At 44.3% G+C, this 24580-nt stretch overlaps 1 protein-coding gene across 3 annotated transcripts in view; it reads left to right on the top strand.

Annotated features, from left to right (window-relative positions):
* The window catches only part of ANKRD6 (ankyrin repeat domain 6), a 247184-nt gene that overhangs the window by 101399 nt on the left and 121205 nt on the right, over window positions 1-24580 (top strand). The window contains exon 2 of one of the 3 annotated variants that reach the window (XM_059941588.1): window positions 4548-4660. The exons of 1 other annotated variant lie outside the window; for it this stretch is intronic. The gene's annotated coding sequence lies outside the window, so the exon portion shown is untranslated. Of the gene's footprint in view, window positions 1-4547; window positions 4661-24580 lie in introns of those variants that run through there. One more of the 3 variants, XM_059941592.1, reaches the window with a different exon arrangement.

The following is a 24580-nucleotide window of genomic DNA, read 5'->3' as shown; positions in this document are numbered from 1 at the left end:
ACCTAGAGAGGAGGGCTGTGCTGTCTGGGGTCAGCCTCCTCCCCTGGTAATTTTTCAGTTAATGATATTTGGGCAGTGGTTGTTCTTTTGCTCTAACATATTTATAAAAAATAACAGAAACACGTTAGAGTTAAACGTTTATTCTCTTTACATGACTTGTTGAAGGCATGGACTGCTTCTCAGTGGTAAGTGATAGAAACCCAGCACCCAGCACTCCTGCCTCTGGGACCCTCAAATAGACGCAGAGGATACCTTTGAATCGTGAGCAGTATACATAGGAACATTCGCTACAGTTGAACACACATATGCACAGCTAGGACCCAACAATTCCACTCCAGGTAAACATATGTATATGGAGAGTCTCCCAAAGACATACATATAAGAATGTTTATAGCAGCACTGTTTTCAAGATACAAGATACAGAACTACCCAAAAGCCCATCAATAGAAGAAGGAACTGTGGAATATTCATTCACACAATGGAACACTATACTGCAGTGAGAATGAAGGGAGTATAATAATTGCAAGCAACAATGTGGCGGAACCTCACAAATAAAATGTGGAGTGAAAGAAGCCAGGCGGAAAGGAATACATCCTCTTTGCTTCTGTGAACACAATATAAAGTTCAAAAATAGGCAAAACTAATCTGTGATGTTAAAAATCAGGACAGTGGTTACTCGGGGTGGGAGCGTGGGCGCTGTTTAGTGATCAGAAGGGGTGTGAGGGGGGCTTCTGGGATACTGCCAATTTATTTCCTCGACTAAGGTGCTAGTCACACAGGTCTGTTCTGTTTTTGGAAGTTCAACATGCTGTACACCTATGATTTGTACACTTTTTTGTAAATCAGACATTTTAAAATATAAAATGTAATATATACATATATAATTACACATTAATATATACATATACATAATTATTTTCAGGTTTTCCCCACCTCTAGTTTTCATTCTAAAAGAAAACATTGTTGGACTTCCCTGGTGGTGCAGTGGTTAAGCATCTGCCTGCCAACAGGGGACATGGGTTCGAGCCCTGGTCCGGGAAGATCCCACATGCCGCGGAGCAACTAAGCCCGTGCGCCACAACTACTGAGTCCGCACGCCACAACTACTGAAGCCCGTGTGCTCTAGGACCTGTGCTCTGCAACAAGAGAAGCCACCGCAATGAGAAGCCCGCGCACCACAGTGAAGAGCAGCCCCTGCTCGCCGCAACTAGAGAAGCATGCGCGCAGCAATGAAGACCCAACGGAGCCAAAAACAAATAAATTTTAAAAAATAAAAAATATTTTTTAAAAAGTTGTTAAACATGATACAGACTATCAGAAGGAATCCTTGGGTTAATTCAACAAATTCTGATGAGCAGAGACTGGGCGGGCTGGATGGTGCCTAGCTTGGGCAGGACTGGGAGTTGAGAGGGTTGGAGCAGCACCCCTTCCCCATCAGTCACTGCGTCCTCACAGGGGGTTCTCACTGTCTTTTCACATAGTCTCTCCCCCTTTGTTCCCCCCTCCCGCCTCCCCACCTTTCCCCTTCTTTTTTTCTCTATTGCCTTCCCCCCACCATGCTCCTTGTTTGGACATTGACTGGATACAAATGATCATCGAAGAGGGGATCTGCCTGAAATTGGAGACCGCGTCGTACTGTCCTCACCTAGGGTTTTGGGAGAGCCCCCTGGAGAAGGGCTGTCGGGAAAGGAATAGTTACTCAGGAGATGGTCTGTGGATTCTCCCCAGGGACTGGCTCCCAGGCCCCCGAGAGCAAGGAAGAGCTGAGCCCGAGAGCGAAAGCTCCACCGCTGACCATAACGAGTCCAGACTCAGGCTTTGCTGGAGAGAGAGCATGACCTCGTGCTCTGAGAAACCATCAGAAGGGGGAGGGCACAGGCTTCACCCGGGCCCTTCCGCAGAGGGGCTCACGCTGTGTAATTCCTCAGGTCACCCGTCTCCTGAAGACTGCTGAAGTTCAACTAATTCAATATAGTTTCATTGTGGAAATAATTTGACAATAATAATGAGAAAATCCTGCGACATAACTATTTTAAGATTGTTTGAAACTCTTGGGAGTGAGTATCTCTGGGGCTAATTCTGGGCGTATAATAAGCAAGTCAAGGTCACTGTCATTCCCGCTGCCTTCACTGTAAGAACCTCTTCTCCTTGTAAAGAGGCGGCAGAATTTTAATTTCGAATAATGCACCATAACTGACGATGTTGACAGTGTGTTGTGTTTATCCTGTGATAGAATCATGGGAGAGAATGTCGTGGACCAAACTTGCTCATGGTTCATCTGTGACTAAAACTTAAAATATGAACAATCACCAATTGGAGAGAAAGTCTTAGCTGAGAAATAACCAGAAATAACTGGGGCGAGGGAGAGGCTGGTGTGAGGGAAGCTGAGTTCCGGTGGGGCCTTCCCGGGAAGCCTGTGTCTCCTCCTAGGTCCTCACCTCCCTGGGGGTTGGGGTCCGCCAGGTGGGCTGCATCTTCCTGAGCCGTAGACTGTGCACGCACGTGTGTGACCGTTGGTATATATGGACACGAGGACAGGGACAGAACCGCAGAGCCTCCTGGCTGGCGGCTCTACTTGAAGTCCTAATTCCCTTCCTCTGCAGGGAGGGACACTTAACGCCCAGCAAAGCTCTGTGCTGGAGCCAAACGCTGCATCATGCTGCGTGCTGAGCAAGGTCAAGGGACCAGAACCTCCTTGGGGCAGCCCCTAGGAGCTCTAAAGAGAGGTGAAGGTGTAAGAGATGCAGGAAGGATTCAGAAATCTAATTAGAGAGTTTAGCCTCCCGTAGACTTGATACCATCCATGCACACATGCACACCTACTATTGCCTGAGCGCTTACTCTGTGCAAGCGCTGTGCTAAGTGCTTAGTGTCCACTCCCACAGGGAGTCCTTTTAGCTGCCCTATGAAGTCAGTAGCTACCATTATTAGCCCCATTTTACAGTCGGGGACATAACGGCCCAAGGAAGTTGTATAACCTGCCCAGGGTCATGGAGCATGCTCTGTGTTGGAGGGTTTTAATAGACCCTCTTCTCCTCTTGCTTCTCCCCAGTCCTGCCTCTGCCAGGAGGAACTGGAAGGGAATAGAGATGAGGGGTCCAGGCGTGTAGCTTCTGCAGGCAGTGGTGTGTACATAATACCGGCATTGCTGGACCACTGGTGTCTCCTCTTGTAGGTGATGGGCAGTGTTACCATCAAATCACATCTAACCTAGACGTGCTTGCTGAAAACTGTAGCTTTTAAAAAGAGTTATTGTGCATCCCAGTGTTCACTGCAACACTGTTTACAATAGCCAAGACGTGGAGGCAGCCTAAAAGCAACATGGAAGCAACAGATGAATGGATGAAGAAGATGTGGTACATATACAGTGGAATATTACCCAGCCACTAAAACAAATGAAATAATGCCATTTACAGCAACATGGATGGACCTGGAGATTATCATACTAAGCGAAATAGACCAGACAAAGACAAATACCATATGATATCACTTACATGTGGAATCTTAAAAAAAAAAATGATACAAGTGAACTTATTTACCAAACAGAAACAGACTTACAGACTTAGAGGATGAATTTATTGGGGGGAGGAATAGATTGGGAGTTTGGGATTGACATGTACACACTGCTATATTTAAAATAGATAACCAACAAGGACCTACTGTATAGCACAGGGAACTCTGCTCAATATTCTGTAATAACCTAAATGGGAAAAGAATTTGAAAAAGAATAGATGCATGTGTATGTATAAATGAATCGCTTTGCTGTACACCTGAAACTAACACAACATTGTTAATTAACCATACTCCAATATAAAATAAAAATAATCAAAAAGAGTTATTGGACACTAGTAGATAACCAACAAGGACCTACTGTATAGCACAGAGAACTATAGTCAATATTTTGTAAAAACCTATAAGGGAAAAGAATCTGAAAAAGAGTGTGTGTGTGTGTGTGTGTGTGTGTATAACTGAATCACTGCTGTACACCTGAAACTAACACTACATTGTAAATCAACTATACTTCAGTAAAAAAAGTAAATAAAAATAAAAGTTAATGGAGAAAGCCATATGGGTTAGGGGAGATGGGGGTGAGAGAAGGGTGGCATGCATCATAGCATCTGGAGTTTCTAGTATCAGACAGACATTATGGTAAGAAATACTTCATTGGCAGCGCGACTGAATAAAATGGGACCCCTGTGATGAAAACCTGCTCCAGCAGAGGTAAAAACAACCATTTCTGGAGGATCAGGTAGCAGACATTGATAGGCAGAATCAATCAGTATGTGGCTGGGGGAGTTTGAGTGGTTTCTCAAGTCATGGACATGAGAGAAGGCCTCTGTCCTCTGAGGAATATCGTGGAGGAAATACGCTGAAAAACAAATTATAGTGGCAAGTCACAGTTGGTGTTTACTTCTGAGTAGATGACACTCCTGTTAATCCCAGACTTCCCTTTGCCTTATTTGGGATTGTGTTTGCGGGGTTACATTCGGACACACTTAATTCCTGGCCAGCAGAGCAACTTCATGTTTTGTCTTTCTTGTGTGCAGAATCGGAAATTGACAGCCCGACGTGGCTTCCTCTCAGTTCTGCGGTGTTTCCTGTAGGGAGGCTGCCGAGTGTTCAGCCTGAGTCGGCTGCCACCTGGAGAGACCCCAGTGAGGTGATTGTCCATCAGAGGAGCCATTGATCCTCCTGGCATCATACCATCTCCTTCCTGGAGGAATGCGTGAAGGATGTTTTATAGGAATACGTTGTCAGTAAAACACTCTCCGCCTCTGGAACCTGACTGTCCCTCAGACAGCAGTGAGGGACCCCTTGGTTACAACAGCATTTACAAGTGTTGAAGTGACATAATGGAGTCCTGGCTTTTGGCCAGGAAGGTGTGGGGATGTGTGAGTGACTTTAAAAAGGAAGCACAGCCTGTGATTGTAAGTGACCCAGACAGGTCACTGATAAAGATTTATTGAGCATCCATTACGTATAAGGCATTTGTACTCGTTTCCTGTGGCCACTGTAACAAATTACCACAAACTAAGTGGTTTAAAGCAACAGAAATTTTTTCTCCCATGTTCTGGAGGTCTGAAGTCTGAAATCAAGGTGTCAGCTGGGCTGTACTCCCTCTGGAGGCTGTAGAAAACAATCCTTTCTTGCCTCTTCCATCCTCTGGTGGCGCCAGGTGTTCCTTGGCATGTGGCCACATCCCTCCCATCTCTGCCTCTGGGGTCACGTGGCCTCCTCTTCTTCTGTCTTAAAACTCTCTCTGCTTCTTTTATAAAGATGCATGTGGTAAAGCAATTATACTCCAATAAAGATGTTACAAAAATTAAAAAATAAAAAAAAATAAAAGAGCATCCCTGAAAGAAAAAAAAAAAAAAGAGCATCCCTGAAAAAAAAAAAAAAAGATGCATGTGATTGCATTTAGGACCCACCCAGATAATCCAGGATAAGGTTCTCCTCTCAGGATCCTTAACATAATTACATCTTTCGTCATATAAATTAATACTCACAGGTTCTGGGGATTCATACGTGGACATATCCTTTTGGCGGCCACCATTCAGCTCACTACAGCATTCATTGATGTATTTGGACACATGGAAAAATAAGAGTAGGTACTTGCTCTGTAGGAGTCTATAATCCACTGGATAGTCATAGGTGTATTTATTTATTCAGCAAGCATTTATTGTTCATATGCCATATGCCAGGCTATGTTCTTGCACTGGATTTACACAGCTGGAATGAGACACAACCCCTTACTGGGGAGCTGAGTCTGAGAAGAAAGACATTGAAAATGAGGATAACCCTAAAGAACCTCAGTCTCGTAGTCTAGTGTTTGTTTGGAGATAGTCAAAGCACAATCCAAAGACCAGAAGTAATTTTTAAAGGAATAGTAATCATTTACTTATCAAAAAATTTAAAAGAAACCCAACTCATAAACTCCCAGAAACAAGTTTCATATCCCCTTTTCTCTCTCTAATTCTCTCACATTCCATAGGGTTCAGAAGCCCATTGTTTACCATCACCCCCCGGAAACACTTGTTCCATTTTCCATCCTGCACGGAGCTTCTTTCTCTCCCTCCCAGCTCTTTGTTATATAGATTAGCTTAGCTTCCCTTGACAAGTCAGCCTTCTTTCCCATCTTTCTTGCCTGTCCTCTAATTCTGCATCCTAAAATACAGAAACTTCTCTGGCTAGGGCAGTCCCCTTACAAGAGGAGGTGAATGGAGAAGGCTTTTAATCAGAAGGTAGGAAGAGAGGCCAAGAACACTGACATTGCACACGTGCAGTCTGGTTTGGTAAATACTAGGAAGGATTTCAAAGAATACAGTTTGTTATGGCTTCATTCAATCTTTGCAGCAACCCAGTGGGTAAAAACTGTTGTTCTTCCTGTTTTATACACAAGGACAGGAGCTTAGATTCATTAAGTACATTGGCCAAAATAAGTGGCTGAGCTGGGATTTCATTTCAGGGTACCTGGGATTTTGGCCTTGGGTACCTGGAGGGTGGAACAGCATTGGAGAAGGACACCTTGAATCAGGTTGGAAGGAATAGAAGGAGTTTGGAAAAGATCTAAAGATCATTCTAAGCAAAAATGACAGGATGGTGCTTCCAAGGTGTCCTGAGCACCCTTGTGGCCAAGCGAGGGTGCAGGATGGGTGGGCAGATGGGGTATCAGAAGAAGAGGTGGTGGGGATGAGCTGAGACCAGACCACGCGTGGGTTTGTGTATTGCTGGACTTTGTGCTGGGGGAATGTGAGTCATTGAGGGTTATAGGCAGAGGAAAAACACTATCACATTTGTGCTGTGCAAAGAGCATTCTGATATCAGTGATCACATACACTGAGGTAGGGGAGGGAACTGAGGCATGGAGACCAACATGGCAGAACGGCTTCTACATGCAAACTTCACTCCTATGAATAGAGCCTCCAAGCCCCCTGGATGGTCCATTCACATGAAACGCTCTTTGTTAAGAAGCACAGAGGAAAAGAGGTCCACAGACAAAGGCAAAATAATCGGTACCAATGGCCCAGGTGCCGCCCCCCAGCAAACCACCACCTGGCAGATAGGCACGGTGTTGATGGCTCCTCCTGCATTGTAGCTCGGCTGTCTGTGCTCCAGCTTTGCCATCTTGAAACAAGCTGGAGGAGAAGGCTGTTTCTCATGACTCCCTTTCTTCTAACACTGACATATCAGAAGGGGGAACTTACCTGTTACTGGCTCAGTGGTCTCTAAGAAGAGAGAGAATTTAACCACTGTTGGCTCAACGGCTGTCTTTCCTGAGAGTCAAGTTTAAGAAATCCCAGCAGCTCTCTGTCTGGCCAGGTTGTGGTGACCTCTACAAAGTTGTCTTTTATTGAAGATACATTTCAGACCAATGTACACTCACCATCTGAATCCTGAACATTAGTCTGGCCTTGGCTTCTACCGTTTCCTAGGCAAAAACTCATCTGCAGAGGCAGATTCTATGATGCAAGCTGAAACCTACGTCACCTCTCTCATCCCAACTCTAAGTTTAGAAGAATTTCAGGAAACATATTCAGTGTCCAGTTGGAGACCACTGCAACAGTTCAGGTAAGGAATGCTGACAGCCTGAACGAAGGCAGTGGCAGTGCAGCTAGAGAAGAGAGAACAGATCAAGGAACGTTTAAGCGGTAACCATACAACGTGCTTAATATTTACTGAGCACTTTCTACCTGCTAGGCTTGTATAGCCTGTATATTATCTCATTCAATCTTTGCAACAATCCAGTGAGGTAGGAGTTGTTATTCTCTCTGTTTTACACATGAGGAAGCAGGCTTAGAGTCATTAGGAAATTTGCCCATGTTAAGTGGCAGAGCTGGGATTTGAGCCCGGGCAATTTGACTTCAGAGCTTGCATTTTATTTTATTTATTATTTTTTTGAAGATTTTTAAATTATTTTTATTTATTTTATTTTTAGTTTTGGCTGCCTCAGGTCTTAGTTGCGGCACATGGGGGATCTTCTTTGAGGCATGTGGGCTCTTCGTTGTGGTGCGCAGGCTTCTCTCTAGTTGCGGCATGTGGGTTTTCTCTTTCTAGTTGTGGCGCACAGGATCCAGAGTGCGTGGGCTCTGTTGTTTGCGGCATGTGGACTCTAGTTGAGGCGTGTGAGCTCAGTAGTTGTGGCTGGCGGGCTTAGTTGCCCTGCGGCATGTGGGATCTTAGTTCTCTGACCAGGGATCGAACCCGCATTCCCTGCATTATAAGGCGGATTCTTTACCACTGGACCACCAGGGAAGTCCCCTCAGAGATTGCATTTTAAATCTCTATGTTTTACTGTCTCAAATCAGGAGGATTTGGTAAATTATTGAATGTGGAGGCGGGGAAAGGAGAATAAGAGGAAGGAGAGGAGTGTTCCAGATGAGGGAAAGAGGCAGACAGATGAAAGATGGAGCCCCTCACCAAGATGGAAACACAGGGAAAGGAACGGGTTTAGAAAGAAGGTTGGTGACTTGGCTGTGAACATGTTGATAGGCGACATCCGAGTAAGATGTCTGTTAAATGGTTGGGTGTTTAAAAAATGGAGCTTTAGAGAGAGTGATTGAGGCTAAAGAAGATTTGGAGCAATTTGTATCTAGGCAGCAGAGGAGTGTGTGGGCAGCAGGTATGGAGGATATGTATGTACTGAGATCTTCTAGGGAAGAAAATGAGCAGAGACGACAACATGGGATAGAATCTCAGGGACCTGCAACATTTAAGGGACCAGTGAAAGAAGAGCCCTTGGATGACAGAAAGAGATAGTCCAAGGGATGGTAGGAGCATGAAGAGAGAGTGGGGGCTTCCCTGGTGGCGCAGTGGTTGAGAATCTGCCTGCCAATGCAGGGGACACGGGTTCGAGCCCTGGTCTGGGAAGATCCCACATGCCACGGAGCAACTAGGCCCGTGAGCCACAACTACTGAGCCTGCGCGTCTGGAGCCTGTGCTCCGCAACAAGAGAGGCCGCGATAGTGAGAGGCCCGCGCACTGCGATGAAGAGTGGCCCCGCTTGCCACAACTAGAGAAAGCCCTCACACAGAAACGAAGACCCAACACAGCCAAAACTAAATAAATAAATAAATAAATTTAAAAAAAAAAAGAGAGAGAGTGGGTCACGGAAACCAGAGGAGGAGGAGTGTGATGAGGGAGGGATGGTAGCAGTGACTAATGCAACAGAGAAATCATGTATGTTAAGAACTGAAGGTCACCATTGTGTTTGGCAACTAGGTCAATGTAAAACCAGCTGGTTACAATGCAAAATGTTATAGCCACTTTGGAAGGCAGTAAAGCAGTTTCTTACAAAGCTACACATTGTCCTACAATACGATTCAGCAATTGTATTCCTTGGTATTTACCCAAATGAGATAAAACTTATGTACACACAAAAATCTGCACATGGGTGTGTTTTTTTTAAGGTATTTTTTACTTTAAAAAAAAAAAATTATTTACTTTTGGCTGCATTGGGTCTCTGTTGCTGTGCCCGGGCTTTCTCTAGTTGCGGCGAGTGGGGGCTACTCTTCGTTGCATTGCACGGGCTTCTCATTGCGGTGGCTTCTCTTGTTGCGGAGCTCGGGCTTTAGGCCTGCGGGTTTCAGTAGTTGTGGCTCGCGGGCTCTAGAGCGCACGCTCAGTCGTTGTGGCTCACGGGCTTAGTTGCTCCGCAGCATGTGGGATCTTCCTGGACCAGGGCTCAAAGCTGTGTCCCCTGCATTAGCAGGCGGATTCTTAACCACTACACCACCAGGGAAGCCCTGTACGTGGGGTTTTTTTAATTGAAATCTAGTTGACATGCAATATTGTGTTACTTTTGTGAACTGCACAGTGATTCAACGTTTACATACATTATGAAATGATCACCACAATAAGTCTAGAAACCATCTGTCCCCATACAAAGTTATTACAGTATTATCGATGATATTCTTTATGCTGTATATTACATCCCTGTGGCTTATTTACACATGGATGTTTATAGCAGCTTTATTCATAATTGCCAAAACTTGCAAGCAACCAACATGTCTTTTATTTATTTATTTGAAATTTTGAATTTTATTTTATTTATTTTTTTTATATAGCAGGTACTTATGAGTTATCCATTTTATGCATATTAGTGTATATATGTCTATCCCAATCTCCCAATTCATCACACCACCAGCACCCCCGCCACTTTCCCCCCTTGGTACCATACATTTGTTCTCTACATCTGTGTCTCAGTATCTGCCCTGCACACCAATTCATCTGTACCATTTTTCTAGGTTCCACATATATGCATTAATATACAATATTTGTTTTTCTCTTTCTGACAGTCTCTAGATCCATCCACGTCTCTACAAATGACCCAATTTCGTTCCTTTTTATGGCTGAGTAATATTCCATTCTACATATGTACCACATCTTCTTTATCCATTCGTCTGTCGATGGACATTTAGGTTGCTTCCATGACCTGGCTATTGTAAATAGTGCTGCAATGAACATTGGGGTGCATGTGTCATTTTGAATTATGGTTTTCTGTGGGTATATGCCCAGTAGTGGGATTGCTGGGTCATATGGTAGTTCTATTTTCAGTTTTTTAAGTAACCTCCATATTGTTCTCCATAGTGGCTGTATCAATTTACACTCTCACCAACAGTGCAAGAGGGTTCCCTTTCCTCCACACCCTCTCCAGCATTTGTTGTTTGTAGATTTTCTGATGATGCCCATTCTAACTGGTGTGAGGTGATACCTCATTGTAGTTTTGATTTGCATTTCTCTAATAATTAGTGATGTTGAGCAGCTTTTCATGTGCTTCTTGGCCATTTGTATGTCTTCATTGGAGAAATGTCTACTTAGGTCTTCTGCCCACTTTTGGATTGGGTTGTTTGTTTTTTTAATATTGAGCTTCATGAGGTGTTTATATATTTTGGAGATTAATCCTTTGTCCATTGATTCATTTGCAAATATTTTCTCCCATTCTGAGGGTTGTCTTTTTGTCTTGTTTGTAGTTTCCTTTGCTTTGCAAAAGCTTTTAAGATTCATTAGGTCCCATTTGTTTATTTTTGTTTTTATTTCCATTACTCTAGGAGGTGGATCAAAAACGATCTTGCTGTGATTTATGTCAAAGAGTGTTCTTCCTATGTTTTCCTCTAAGAGTTTAATAGTGTCCGGTCTTACATTTAGGTCTCTAACCCATTTTGAGTTTATTTTTGTGTATGGTGTTAGGGAGTGTTCTAATTTCATTCTTTTACATGTAGCTGTCCAGTTTTCCCAGCACCACGTATTTAAGAGGCTGTCTTTTCTCCATTGTATATCCTTGCCTCCTTTGTCATAGATTAGTTGACCATAGGTGCGTGGGTTTATCTCTGGGCTTTCTGTCCTGTTCCATTGATCTATATTTCTGTTTTTGTGCCAGTACCATATTGTATTGATTACCGTAGCTTTGTAGTATAGTTTGAAGTCAGGGAGTCTGATTCCTCCAGCTCCATTTTTTTCCCTCGAGAACACTTTGGCTAATCGGGGTGTTTTGTGTCTCCATACAAATTTTAAGATTTTGTGTTCTAGTTCTGTAAAAAATGCCATTGGTAATTTGATAGGGATTGCATTGAATCTGTAGATTGCTTTGGGTAATATAGTCATTTTCACAATATTGATTCTTCCAATCCAAGAACGTGGTATATCTCTCCATCTGTTGATATCATCTTTAATTTCTTTCATCAGTGTCTTATAGTTTTCTGCATACAGGTCTTTTGTCTCCCTAGATAGGTTTATTCCTAGGTATTTTATTCTTTTTGTTGCAATGGTAAATGGGAGTGTTTCCTTAATTTCTCTCTCAGATTTTTCATCATTAGTGTATAGGAATGCAAGAGATTTCTGTGCATGAATTTTGTATCCTGCAACTTTACCAAATTCATTGATTAACTCTAGTAGTTTTCTGGTGGCATCTTTAGGATTCTTTATGTATAGTATCATGTCATCTGCAAACAGTGACAGTTTTACTTCTTCTTTTCCAATTTGGATTCATTTTATTTCTTTTTCTTCTCTGATTGCCATGGCTAGGACTTCCAAAACTATGTTGAATAATAGTGGTGAGAGTGGACATCCTTGTCTTGTTCCTGGTCTTAGAGGAAATGCTTTCAGTTTTTCACCATTGAGAATGATGTTTACTGTGGGTTTGTCATATATGGCCTTTGTTATGTTGAGGTAGGTTCCCTCTATGCCCACTTTCTGGAGAGTTTTTATCATAAATAGGTGTTGAATTTTGTCAAAAGCTTTTTCTGCATCTATTGAGATGATCATATGGTTTTTCTTCTTCAGTTTGTTAATATGGTGTATCACATTGATTGATTTGCATATATTGGAGAATACTTGCAACCCTGGGATAAATCCCACTTGATCATGGTGTATGATCCTTTTAATGTGTTGTTGGATTTTGTTTGCTAGTATTTTGTTGAGGATTTTTGCATCTATATTCATGAGTGATATTGGTCTGTTATTTTCTTTTTTTGTAGTGTCTTTGCTGGTTTTGGTATCAGGGTGATGGTGGCCTCATAGAATGCGTATGGGAGTGTTCCTTCCTCTGCAATTTTTTGGAAGAGTTTGAGAAGGATGGGTGTTAGCTCTTCTCTAAATGTTTGATAGAATTTGCCTGTGAAGCCGTCTGGTCCTGGACTTTTGTTTGTTGGAAGATTTTTAATCACCATTTCAATTTCATTACTTGTGATTGGTCTGTTCATATTTTCTATTTCTTCCTGGTTCAGCTTGGAAGGTTATAGCTTTCTAAGAATTTGTCCATTTCTTCCAGGTTGTCCATTTTATTGGCATAGAGTTGCTTGTAGTAGTCTCTTAGGATGCTTTGTATTTCTGCGGTGTCTGTTGTAACTTCTTTTTCATTTCTAATTTTATTGATTTGAGTCCTCTCCCTCTTTTCCTTGATAAAGCTGGCTAATGGTTTATCAGTTTTGTTCATCTTCTCAAAGAACCAGCTTTTAGATTTATTGATCTTTGCTATTGTCTTCTTTGTTTCTATTTCATTTATTTCTGCTCTAATCTTTATGATTGCTTTCCTTCTGCTAACTTTGGGTTTTGTTTGTTGTTCTTTCTCTAGTTCCTTTAGGTGTAAGGTTAGATTGTTTATTTGCGATTTTTCTTGTTTTTTGAGGTAGGCTTGTATTGCTATAAACTTCCCTCTTAGAACTGCTTTTGCTGCATCCCATAAGTTTTGGATCATCATGTTTTCATTGTCATTTGTCTCTAGGTATTTTTTGATTTGCTCTTTGATTTCTTCAGTGATCTCTTGGTTATTTAGTAACGTATTGTTTTGCCTCCATGTGTTTGTGTTTTTTCCTTTTTTTTCCCTGTAATTCATTTCTAATCTCATAGCGTTGTGGTCAGAAAAGATGCTTGATATGATTTCAATTTTCATAAATTTACTGAGGCTTGTTTTGTGACCCAAGATGCGATCTATCCTGGAGAATGTTCCGTGCGCACTTGAGAAGAAAGTGTAATCTGCTGTCTTTGGATGGAATGTCCTATAAATATCAATTAAACCTATCTGGTCTATTGTGTCATTTAAAGCTTGTGTTTTCTTATTAATTTTCTGTTTGGATGATCTGTCCATTGGTGTAAGTGAAGTGAAGTCCCCCACTATTATTGTGTTACCATCGATTTCCTCTTTTATAGCTGTTGGCAGTTGCCTTATGTATTGAGGTGCTCCTGTGTTGGGTGCGTATATATTTATAATTGTTATATCTTCTTCTTGGATTGATCCCTTGATCATTATGTAGTGTCCTTCCTTGTCTCTTGTAACATTCTTTATTTTAAAGTCTATTTTATCTGATATGAGTATTGCTACTCCAGCTTTCTTTTGATTTCCATTTGCATGGAATATCTTTTTTATCCCCTCACTTTCAGTCTGTATGTGTCCCTAGGTCTGAAGTGGGTCTCTTGTAGACAGCATATATATGGGTCTTGTTTTTGTATCCACTCAGCAAGCCTGTGTCTTTTGGTTGGAGCGTTTAATCCATTCACGTTTAAGGTAATTATCGATACGTATGTTCCTATTACCATTTTCTTCATTGTTTTGGGTTTGTTTTCTTAGGTCCTTTTCTTCTCTTGTGTTTCCCACTTAGAGAAGTTCCTTTAGCATTTGTTGTAGAGCTGGTTTTGTGGTGCTGAATTCTCTTAGCTTTTGCTTGTGTGTAATGCTTTTGATTTCTCCATCGAATCTGAATGAGATCCTTGCCGGGTAGAGTAATCTTGGTTGTAGGTTCTTCCCTTTCATCACTTTAAATATGTCATGCCACTCCCTTCAGGCTTGTAGAGTTTCTGCTGAGAAATCAGCTGTTAACCTTATGGGAGTTCCCTTGTATGTTATTTGTCGTTTTTCCCTTGCTGCTTTCAATAAATTTTTTTGTCTTTAATTTCTGCCAGTTTCATTACTATGTGTCTCGGCATGTTTTTCCTTGGGTTTATCCTGTATGAGACTCTCTGCGCTTCCTGGACTTGGGTGGCTATTTCCTTTCCCATGTTAGGGAAGTTTTTGACTATAATCTCTTCAAATATTTTCTCGGGTCCTTTATCTCTCTCTTCTCCTTCTGGAACCCCTATAATGCGAATGTTGTTGCGTTTAATGTTTTTCCAGAGGTCTCTTAGTCTGTCTTCATTTCTTTTCATTCTTTTTTCTTTATTCTGTTCTGCAGCAGTGAATTCCACCATTCTGTCTTCCAGGTTACTTATCCGTTCTTCTGCCTCAGTTATTCTGCTGTTGATTCCTATCTAGTGTATTTTTCATTTCAGTTATTGTATTGTTCATCTGTTTGTTTGTTCTTAAAGTCTTCTAGGTCTGTTAAACATTTCTTGCATCTTCTCGATCTTTTCCTCCATTCTTTTTCCGAGGTCCTGGATCATCTTCACTATCATTATTCTGAATTCTTTTTCAGGAAGTTTGCCTATCTCCACTTCATTTAGGTGTTTTTCTGTGGTTTTATCTTGTTCCTTCATCTGGTACATAGCCCTCTGCCTTTTCATCTTGTCTATCTTTCCGTGAATGTGGTTTTCGTTCCACAGGCTGCAGAATTGTATTTTTTCTTGCTTCTGCTGTCTGCCCTCTGGTGGATGAGGCTATCTAAGCGGCTTGTGCAAGTTTCCTGATGGGAGGGACTGGTGGTGGGTAGAGCTGGGTGTTGCTCTTGTGGGCAGAGCTCAGTAAAACTTTAATCCGCTTGTCTGCTGATGGGTGGGGCTGGGTTCCCTCCCTGTTGGTTGTTTGGCCTGAGGTGACCCAACACTGGAGCCTACCCAGGCTCTTTGGTGGGGCTAATGGCGGACTCTGGGAGGGCTCACGCCAGGGAGTACTTCCCAGAACTTCTGCTGCCAGTGTCCTTGTCCTCACAGTGAGCCACAGCCACCCCCCGCCTCTGCAGGAGACCCTCCAACACTGGCAGGTAGGTCTGGTTCAGTCTCCTATGGGGTCACTCTCCTTCCCCCTGGGTCCTGATGTGCACACTACTTTGTGTGTGCCCTCCAAGAATGGAGTCTCTGTTGCCCCCAGTCCTGTCAAAGTCCTGCAATCAAATCCTGCTAGCCTTCAAAGTCTGATTTTCTAGGAATTCCTCCTCCCGTTGCTGGACCCCCAGGTTGGGAAGCCTGACGTGGGGCTCAGAACCTTCACTCCAGTGGGTGGACTTCTGTGGTATAAGTGTTCTCCAGTTTGTGAGTCACCCACCCAGCAGTTATGGGATTTGATATTATTGTGATTGTGCCCCTCCTACCATCTCATTGTGGCTTCTCCTTTGTCTGTGGATGTGGAGTATCTTTTTTGGTGAGTTCCAGTGTCTTTCTGTCGATGATTGTTAAGCAGTTAGTTGTGATTCTGGTGCTCTCGCAAGAGGAAGTGAGAGCACGTCTTTCTACTCCGCCATCTTGAACCAATCTCCAACATGTCTTTTAATAGGTGTATAGATAAACTCTGGTACGTCCATACAATGGAATATTAATTAGCACTAAAAAAAAAAATGAGCTATCAAGCCATGAGAAGACATGGAGGAATCTTAAATGCATTTTACTAAGTGAAAAAAGCCAGCCTGGAAAAGCAACATATTGTATGACTCCAACTATATAACATTCTGGAAAAGGCAAAACTTTAGAGACAGTAAAACGATCAGTGGTTGTCAGGGGTTGGGGGGGAGGGAGGGATGAATGAGTGGAGCATTAGGCCAGTGAAGCTATTGCGTATGATACTATAGTGATAGATACATGCCATTATACATTTGTGCAGAGCCAAGGAACTGTACAACAGAGAGTGAACCGTATGCAAACCATGGGCTCTAGTTAATGGTAATGTATCTATATTGACTCATCAGTTACAGCAAATGTATCACACTAAAACAAGATGTTAATAATAGGGAACACTTGTTGGGTGTGAGGGCGGGAGTATGGGTGAAGAGGTATAAGGAACCTCTTTATACTTTCTGCTCAATTTTTCTGTAAACCTAAAACTGCTCTAAAAAATAAAGTCTAGGGCTTCCTTGGTGGCACAGTGGTTAAGAATCTGCCTGCCAATGCAGGGGACACGGGTTCAAGCCCAGGTCCGGGAAGATCCCACATGCCGCGGAGCAGCTAAGTCCATGCGCCAGAACTACTGATCCTGCCCTCTAGAGCCCGCAGGCCACAACTACTGAAGCCCGCACACATACAGCCTGTGCTCCGCAAGAAGGCACCGCAGTGAGAAGCCCGCACACTGCCACAAAGAGTAGCCCCTGCTTGCTGCGACTAGAGAAAGCCCGCGCACAGCAACGAAGACCCAACGCAGCCAAAAATAAATTTTAAAAAATTAAAAAAATAAATAAATTTATTTTAAAAAGTCTATTAATTAAAATAAAAAGAAAGAAGGGTAGAAGAAAGGAAGGAATAAAAGAAGAAGTAAAGGAAGGAAGGAAGAGAAAGCTGTGTACATACAATCTTGAAAGTGTAGCATGAACCCATAATTATGACTAATCCAATTCTGTGTGTTTGAGTTCCAAGTAGTACACAAATCTGACTAGTCTCTCTTCTTACCAACATTTAGGATTCTCCATCACAAGTGCAAGATACAGTCCAATGTCTTTGGCATGATGTGAAAATTTTTCCACAGCCTGACTTTGCAACATCATCTCTGGTCTTTGCCCACGTATTATAAGCTCCAGCTGCAAAAGTCTCTTTGCTCCTCTTTCCTACCCTTCCAGACTACTTTGCCTTTGCTCTTGCTGTTTCCTCTGCCTATGTCCGCCCCCACTTCTCTATCTAGCAAAATCCTCCAGTCCTCCAAGACCCAGCTCAAATGTGACCTTCTCTGTAAGAACATTCCTGACCTGCTTTCACCCCAGCACACCAAGCAAGAAAACTCTCTCACCCAATTTCCATAGTTCTTTGTGCCCATCTCTTCAATAAATGCTTAATACACCACAGAATCAACAACCACAGCATCAGCAACGGTTTAGTAGGAAAATTAGGGGCAGAAAGAAGCCAGATCAAAGCAGATTGAAGGAGTGGGTAGGAGATGAGATATGGATACATGGCAGGTGGGCTACTCTCTGGGGATTGGTTTTATTGTCATTTGGTATTGCTTGTTTAGGTTTATATTTAGCATTTGTGGTTTTACCCAACAGAAGTTAAGGATAGTGAAAGGAAAATTCCAGGGGCGACTGTGTTGCTGTCCAGTGCTTGGGTGCTGGTGGACTTGAGATCAGTAATTCTTCTGATCCCAGGAGCTGGGATCGTCCTCAATTTTGGGGAGGAAGTGAAAGGGAAGAATGAAAAAATCCCCCATTTGTTATCTCTTGAAGGTTCTGCAGCCATAGCCTGCTTTAACTTTGAGGAAAGGAAAATGCCTAGTTGACTGGGTTCGTATCTTCTCTACTTCTTATGGGATCTACAGACTCCTGAAGACCAGTTAATGATTAGAAAAAGCAATTGATTATTAGATTTTCTAGCATCCACTGAACAGACATTAAAGGCTAAGTATGTTCTGGGAACTATGCCAGGCACTGGAGATACAAGATAAACAAAATAGGGTTCCTGCCCTCAAGGAGTTCAGTCTAACCAGGAAGACCAACCTTGAGCTCATGCCAGCAAATTACACTGTGAGGGAAGCTCGGGTCTTAGTCACCAGGGCTGCCATAACAAGATACCGTAGACTGGATGGTTTCAATGGCAGGAATTTATTTTCTCACAGTTCTGAAGGCTGGAAGCCCCGGATCAAGGTCCAGCAGAGTTTGGTTTCTGATAAGGATTCTCTTCTTGGCTTGCAGATGGCCACTTTCTCGCTATGTCCTCACATGGCCTTTCCTGTGAACGTGGCTCGGAGGTGAGGGTGCAGGTGTGAAAAGAGGGGGCTGGGGAAGAGAGTGAGCAGGGGGGCTCTTTGGTGTCTCTCCTTATAAGGATACTAACCCTATCAGATCAGGGCCCCACCCTTAGAACCTCGTTTTACCTTAATTACCTCCTAAAGGCCCTGTTTCCAAATACAGTCACACTAAGGGTTAGGGCTTCAATACATGAATTTTGGGGGACACAATTCAGCCTCATCTTGTCTAGGGAGAGATGGGGCAGCAGAGGGCTCAGCAGTGGATGACTCTTGGTCTGGATTTCGGGTCATTTGCTATGTGATGTAAGTGCCTGGCCCCCAACTTGGAGGTTCTGGTGATCTAGCAGTGCCAGACAACCGAAAAGTAATTATTGCCCCATGTAAAAAGGGAAGGTTTCTACATCACAAGCCTCCTGTCAGTCATATCTGTATTCAATGATGTGTCCCTATACCTCTGATATATTATTTTTACATTTGTTAGCAGCTTTTCCTGATGGTAGGGTATGTCATAGGTTTACTGAATAGTATCCAGATGTCACTCAACTTTCACTGCAACAGCCTCTCCATGCCTCCTGCAGAGGTGATTGTTTCAAAGATCCTCTAATTGTCAGACTCAGAAGAGAATAGTTACTGTACCTGAGACATCCTCAGGAAATAAGCATACATGTTCCTTTGCCATGGTGGGCTTGCTCAAGCGGTGCCTCTCTGCCCCTGACTTTTGCAGATAGCACTTGTGAACACCAGACTCTGCGAGCAACCAGTGTTGTTCTATCCTCATGGATAGTATTGTGTTGAGGGTCCCTATCTGGGGAGTCCATTTTCTCAGAAGAAGGAAATGTCTCAGAAGCTATGAGAAAATTAACCACTCCTTGCTTTATACTTCTGTTGCATTTGGTGTACAGTTCTCATCTGGCATCTGGCCTTTTGGGCCCTGGTCAAGGCTGATCAGGGCCAGATGATGAGTTTCTTCAAAGTAGGGAGCGGGTCACATTCATGTATGTTCTAACCTCACTGGTCCTCCGGTGGTGGTTGCAGTATCCCAGCAGTGATCACTTCTGGATAAACTAGTATGAGGGTCGTGCATTAAAAATAGGATTATCATTCTACTGGCATTTTGTCTCCCCAGGGGAATTCATTCTCTCTGCAGCGCACCAGCCCCGGTCCCTGGCTATTCTCCTGCCCTTGGTGTAAGGCGAACACTGGCCAAAGCAGAATCCCAGCCCCTTGCCCATAGGAGCTGCTACCCTTAGGGTAATGGAAACAAGGTTTTGGGCAGGGATGGCGCTTGGAGGGTTCATGTTAACAGTGTTGTTTTCCCCTCTCCAGGACCAACAATTCTTGCTTTAGAAATGAGGGGGAAAATAGTAATATCGGTTCAAGTCAAAACCAAAACCATCTTCCTTTCTATGATTACTCCAGTTGGGAGGTTGGTTTTCTGTTGCTTCAACAAGTGGTCTGGAGCACACACCTGCAATGTGGAGGGCCATTGACAGCACTTGAAAAAGCTCCCTGTTTCCTCCCTTCCCCCTTTCCTGCAGAGACTCTGTTCAGAGGAGGATTTTTGAGGAAAACTATGGGTTCACAAACACGGGGAATGGCTTCTCAACCAGGCCCTAGTCTCCTTGCTGCTGCGGTCACTGTGCTAGAACTCTCTGCCCAAGGGGGGCGGGGAGTGTCTGGGTCTCCGCTGTTTCCACAAAACGGGCGTTTCCATAACTGTTGTCACAAAGGCAGTTCATTACAGATTTTGACCCTTCCTGCATCCTCCGTCCCTTACAACACGTGCATTCGTCTCCCCGTGTTACTGCTGAAAGAATACAAACTTCGTTTCTCTGTCTTCTGAGCATCATTGGAAAGCACTCCGCCCATCTGTGAATCATTCCCTGACTCTGATCAGAGCAGTGTTACAGGTCCTCTGCTGGCAGGAGGGAGCAGTCCAACAAAGTCTGAAGACCCAAGACTTCTGTGCCAGGCAGACTAGGAAGCCACCAAACATTGCGAGCTGAATGGATGTCTTACTAAGCTTTTAGATGTGATCTGGCCAGTACTGGCAGAGGAAGCTCAAGGGGAAAAGGCAGCAAGCACTGTAACGTAAATCACTGCAGACCCTTGGGCGTAACAGCCCTAGGAAGCTAATGATCTCTCCAGGAAAGAACTGACCGCGTTTTCCAGCAACAGAACACGATGTAGAATGGGGAGGACAGACCCCCGGATGTGAGTACAATCTCTCAACACAGGGTTTGGACCAGCAGGAGCAAAGCGAGTTATCGTAACTGATGGTCCTCCCTAACCACTGGTTCCTGGGTGCCTGTGGACCGTCTCTGGGTGGGCTGTGTGTAATGCCTGGCTGGGACTTTTGTTTGCAGGTTTCTTCTAGAATATTTTGCCTGTTAGGAGACTGAATGCAGTGGCTTTGGGATACCGGTACCAGGGGACTTTGTTGTAAATCTTCAAGAAAACCTCATAGACCTTTCACTATAAAAAGAAAACCGATCGCATCACAGACCAAGCAGCTGTTTGGTCCTCTGGCATTTGTGATGAGAGACAAAAGCACTGGCGAATTGGAGAGCAATGAAAATGGGGCAGTGGGCTGGGAGGAAGGAGGGAAATCTTTCTTAGGAAGCTAAATCCCTTTCTAGATTCATGATGCTCATTGCGTATTTATGATCATGCGTTTATTTCATTTCTGCCTAAAGAACTGACAGCTTGTTTGCATTTTAAGGTTTTTCTCCTGTGAAAAATGCTGTGAAAGTGACAAAGAGGGATGTGATTGATAGACTTGGGGCAGAAATTCCTCACCGCCAGCAAGGGGAAGTGTCTTGAATGATAGGTGATCTATTTGGAAGCGGAAGCTCAGATTTAATGAGGGAACGGAGCTGCTTGCAGCCTGGGTACCCAACAGGTTGGCAGTGAAGTTTAACTCCTTGATTGCAGACTGGTGACCATCCCTCTCTATTCCTCTCCCCTCCCCACTCCCTGTTGGGGGTCCAACATCCTCTTTATTCCTCTCCCCAGCCCACTTCCTTCCACCTGGTTTGATTTGTCAGTTCAGAGGTATCAGATGAGAAGCCATGTATCCCCTCACTGCAAAAGGATGGGGATCATTGTTCTAGGTGGGAGGTAAGGATACAAAGATTTAGGGCAGTGATCATGAGAGAGGTGGAAAGGAACGTGAGCTGGACCCTGCACCCCAACCCAAGGTGGAAGTGAGAAAGGAGGCAGAGGGACTTCCCTGGTGGTCCAGTGGTTAAGACTCCGTGCTTCCATTGCAGGCGGCATGGGTTTGATCTCAGTTTTGGTTTGATCCTGGGTTGGGGAACTAAGATCCCACATGCTGCAAGGCAGGGCCAAAAAAAAAAAAAAAAAAAAGAAAGAAAGGAGGCAGAAAAGAAGACTCAGCCACTTTGATGCCTCCCTCCGCCCCCCTCTGCCGTGTGTAAATGAAAATGAAGGCGAATACTGGAGGTCCTACTAGTGAGGCTACTGGATTTAAATTGAGCATGAACTTGAGATACCCAAGCACACAGCGATGGTGCTAGCAGCAGACTAGGAACTGGAAACCTGGGATTCTGTTCCTGATTTTGCAGGCAGTTTTCTGGGCAACTCTGGTGGTGGTGAGGTATCCAGAATCTCACGGGGGGGTGGGGGTGGGGGGGGCCTATCCTGCAGGCTGCTCTCTGCCTCGGGCGGGCTGTGCACTGGCTGTAGTGGAGGGGGTGGGATGGCTTGGGGGTGGGGAGCATTTTATTCTTAAGTAGCTACCATTGAAATTTAAAAAAAAGAAAAACCAAAACGCTGACGTTTCTGCTTGGCCAACATTTTCTCACAAATGTAGTGTTTCTGTCTCTTTAAAAAAAAAAAAAGGAATAGTAATGTGTGCTGGGCCTGTAAAGGGCTGTTTACCAAAGGTAATTATGGGCTATCTCAGTAGCTGGCAACCATGGCAATCAGTGCACCTTGGCTTTTGTCTCAGTGTCCCCGAGGCTGCGGCATGGGATGGGAGGGAGGGAGGGGAGCGACTGTCAGTGTAGACAGGCCGGTGAACCCGTGCTTCCATTGCTGGGGGGGCCGGACAGCACTGCTGGTCTGGAGCTCATGACCTCGGCTGATGGGCTGCCCTGGGGTTGCAGCAAGCAGATCTCTATCCCCAGGAGTTAAGCTGTGGACTGAAATCGTGAAATTTTAGCCATGATGATAATGTTTGTATGAACCTGGCCATTGTACTTGAGACACTTAAATGCCCGTTGCAGGAAAGGTCTGGGAAATAACAAATAACAACTGAGTGAGTGCAGAAGAATGTGGCTGAGGGAGGGAGAGCATTTAGGAAGCCAGGGCTAATTTTCTGCGTTTTACTGCCATTTGGGCCTGGAGTGCTTTCCCAGGATTGGGGCAGACAGATCAGAAACTCAGGGTAATTGGTTTGAAGGTGCCGCAGATTACCTGAATAAAGAGAGACGATGTATCCTGTGTTTACGAAAACAAACCACTCCCAAACAGTGGAACATTCTGGGAAACATAAAGCTCAAACTTCAGTCTTTCAGTGCGACCCTGGGAATTTCCAAAGGCTCTTCCAGCTCCATTTCTCTCTGTTTTGAGTCTCAACTTTATTCTTTCATTGGCGCATTCGTTCAACAAAGATTTGGGGCGCATCCCAGCGATCTCTGACCGTGGCTGCGGGAGGGGTCCCCTGCTTGTACCTTCTCCAGGTTTGTTGCGCTTCTGAGGAGGCTGGTGATCAGAGCAGGGTGGGTTTGTGAGGGTTCCTCGTGTCTCTTTCCTTGCTATCTTTTTTTTTTTTTGGCCGTGCTGCGTGGCTTGTGGGATCTTAGTTCCCTGACCAGGGACTGAACCTGTGCCCTCGACAGTGAAAGCGCGGAGTCCTAACCACTGGACCGCCAGGGAAGTCCCTTTCCTTGCTCTTCTTTATCCACATTTTGGGCAACAGATGGACGATAGTGAGAAAATCTGATCATTTGCAAGCTGAGCAGGGATAAGAATGACCTTTCAGAAGTTACACTACTCACATTTGGCCAATACTTTCACCTAATAAAATACCATCCTTAGTCCCTACCACAGTCCTGTTGTTCTGTCTGTTTTATACATGAACGTTTAATCCCAGCTGCGTGGAGCTGCTGGTGACACGAGCCACCTGGATGTCACGGTGATGCAGAGTCAGAGCAGGTACCAACCAGCTCTTTCTCAGTCACATCATAGCCAGTGCCTTACTCTTTACAGATTGAAAGGAGCATGGGGTTTGCCTGGAAACCACTGTAAAGGACGTCTGTATCTTCTGGTCCTTCATAATTAGAATGTGTGGTAGGGCCTGGGATTCCTTGTGGTACAGCATTTTCTTTCCATCTGCATATATTGATATTTTTAGTAAGTACTTTTTTTTTTTTTAATTTATTTTTGGCTGTGTTGGGTCTTCGTTTCTGTGCGAGGGCTTTCTCTAGTTGCGGCGAGCGGGTGGGCCACTCTTCATCGCGGTGCGCGGGCCTCTCACTATAGCGGCCTGTCTTGCTGCGGAGCACAGGCTCCAGACGCACAGGCTCAGTAGTTGTGGCTCACGGGCCTAGTTGCTCCGTGGCATGTGGGATCTTCCCAGACCAGGGCTCGAACCCGTGTCCCCTGCATTGGAAGGCAGATTCTCAACCACTGCGCCACCAGGGAAGCCCGTAAGTACATTTTAAAACAAAAAGAGGCCCACGTTGCCTTGCTGTCCTAATAGGAATAGGTCAGGTTCTTAAGCTTTCCTTCTTTGGCCCCCAAAACCCTTCACCTTTGGCATAATACCAGTGGCTTTGGTTTGCTCTAATGGTGGTCCAGGGCTGCTGGGAAGAGTCAGTCTTTAAAATTCTATCCATTTGGCCATTTGGTGGAAAGAGGGCTTGAGTTTACTGCTAGCTACTACCCCCAGACCACTGCTCCGAGCCGGGGCTTAGCATCCTGTCGCCGGTTTGAATTGCCCACTTACTTCCCTCTTGTTAAGCCCCTGCCTAGAGTAACTGTTTGTAGCATCAGTTTTGTTCCCAAGATGGGTTGTTCCAGCAGTTATTGGCTAGGAGATGGTCCGGGCCTGCTCCCAGCTCTCCATCTGTTGCAGAATTCTGGAACCTGCACCATTTACAATGGGAAAAGGATGAAGGAAGAGAAATGCTGGGAGAAAGCCCCATGGATGTGGTCCCCTCCTCAGGGTCTCTGTGGGGTGTGGTCCACAGGCACCTAACCGGCCAGGGGAGTAGGCATGTTAGCCGTGGTGGGCCCACAAAACGC

Source organism: Balaenoptera ricei, chromosome 12 (genome assembly GCF_028023285.1).
Source record: "Balaenoptera ricei isolate mBalRic1 chromosome 12, mBalRic1.hap2, whole genome shotgun sequence".
Lineage (NCBI taxonomy): Eukaryota > Metazoa > Chordata > Mammalia > Artiodactyla > Balaenopteridae > Balaenoptera > Balaenoptera ricei.
The sequence above is the reverse complement of the archived record's forward strand: the minus strand, read 5'-3'. Positions and strand labels throughout refer to the sequence as shown.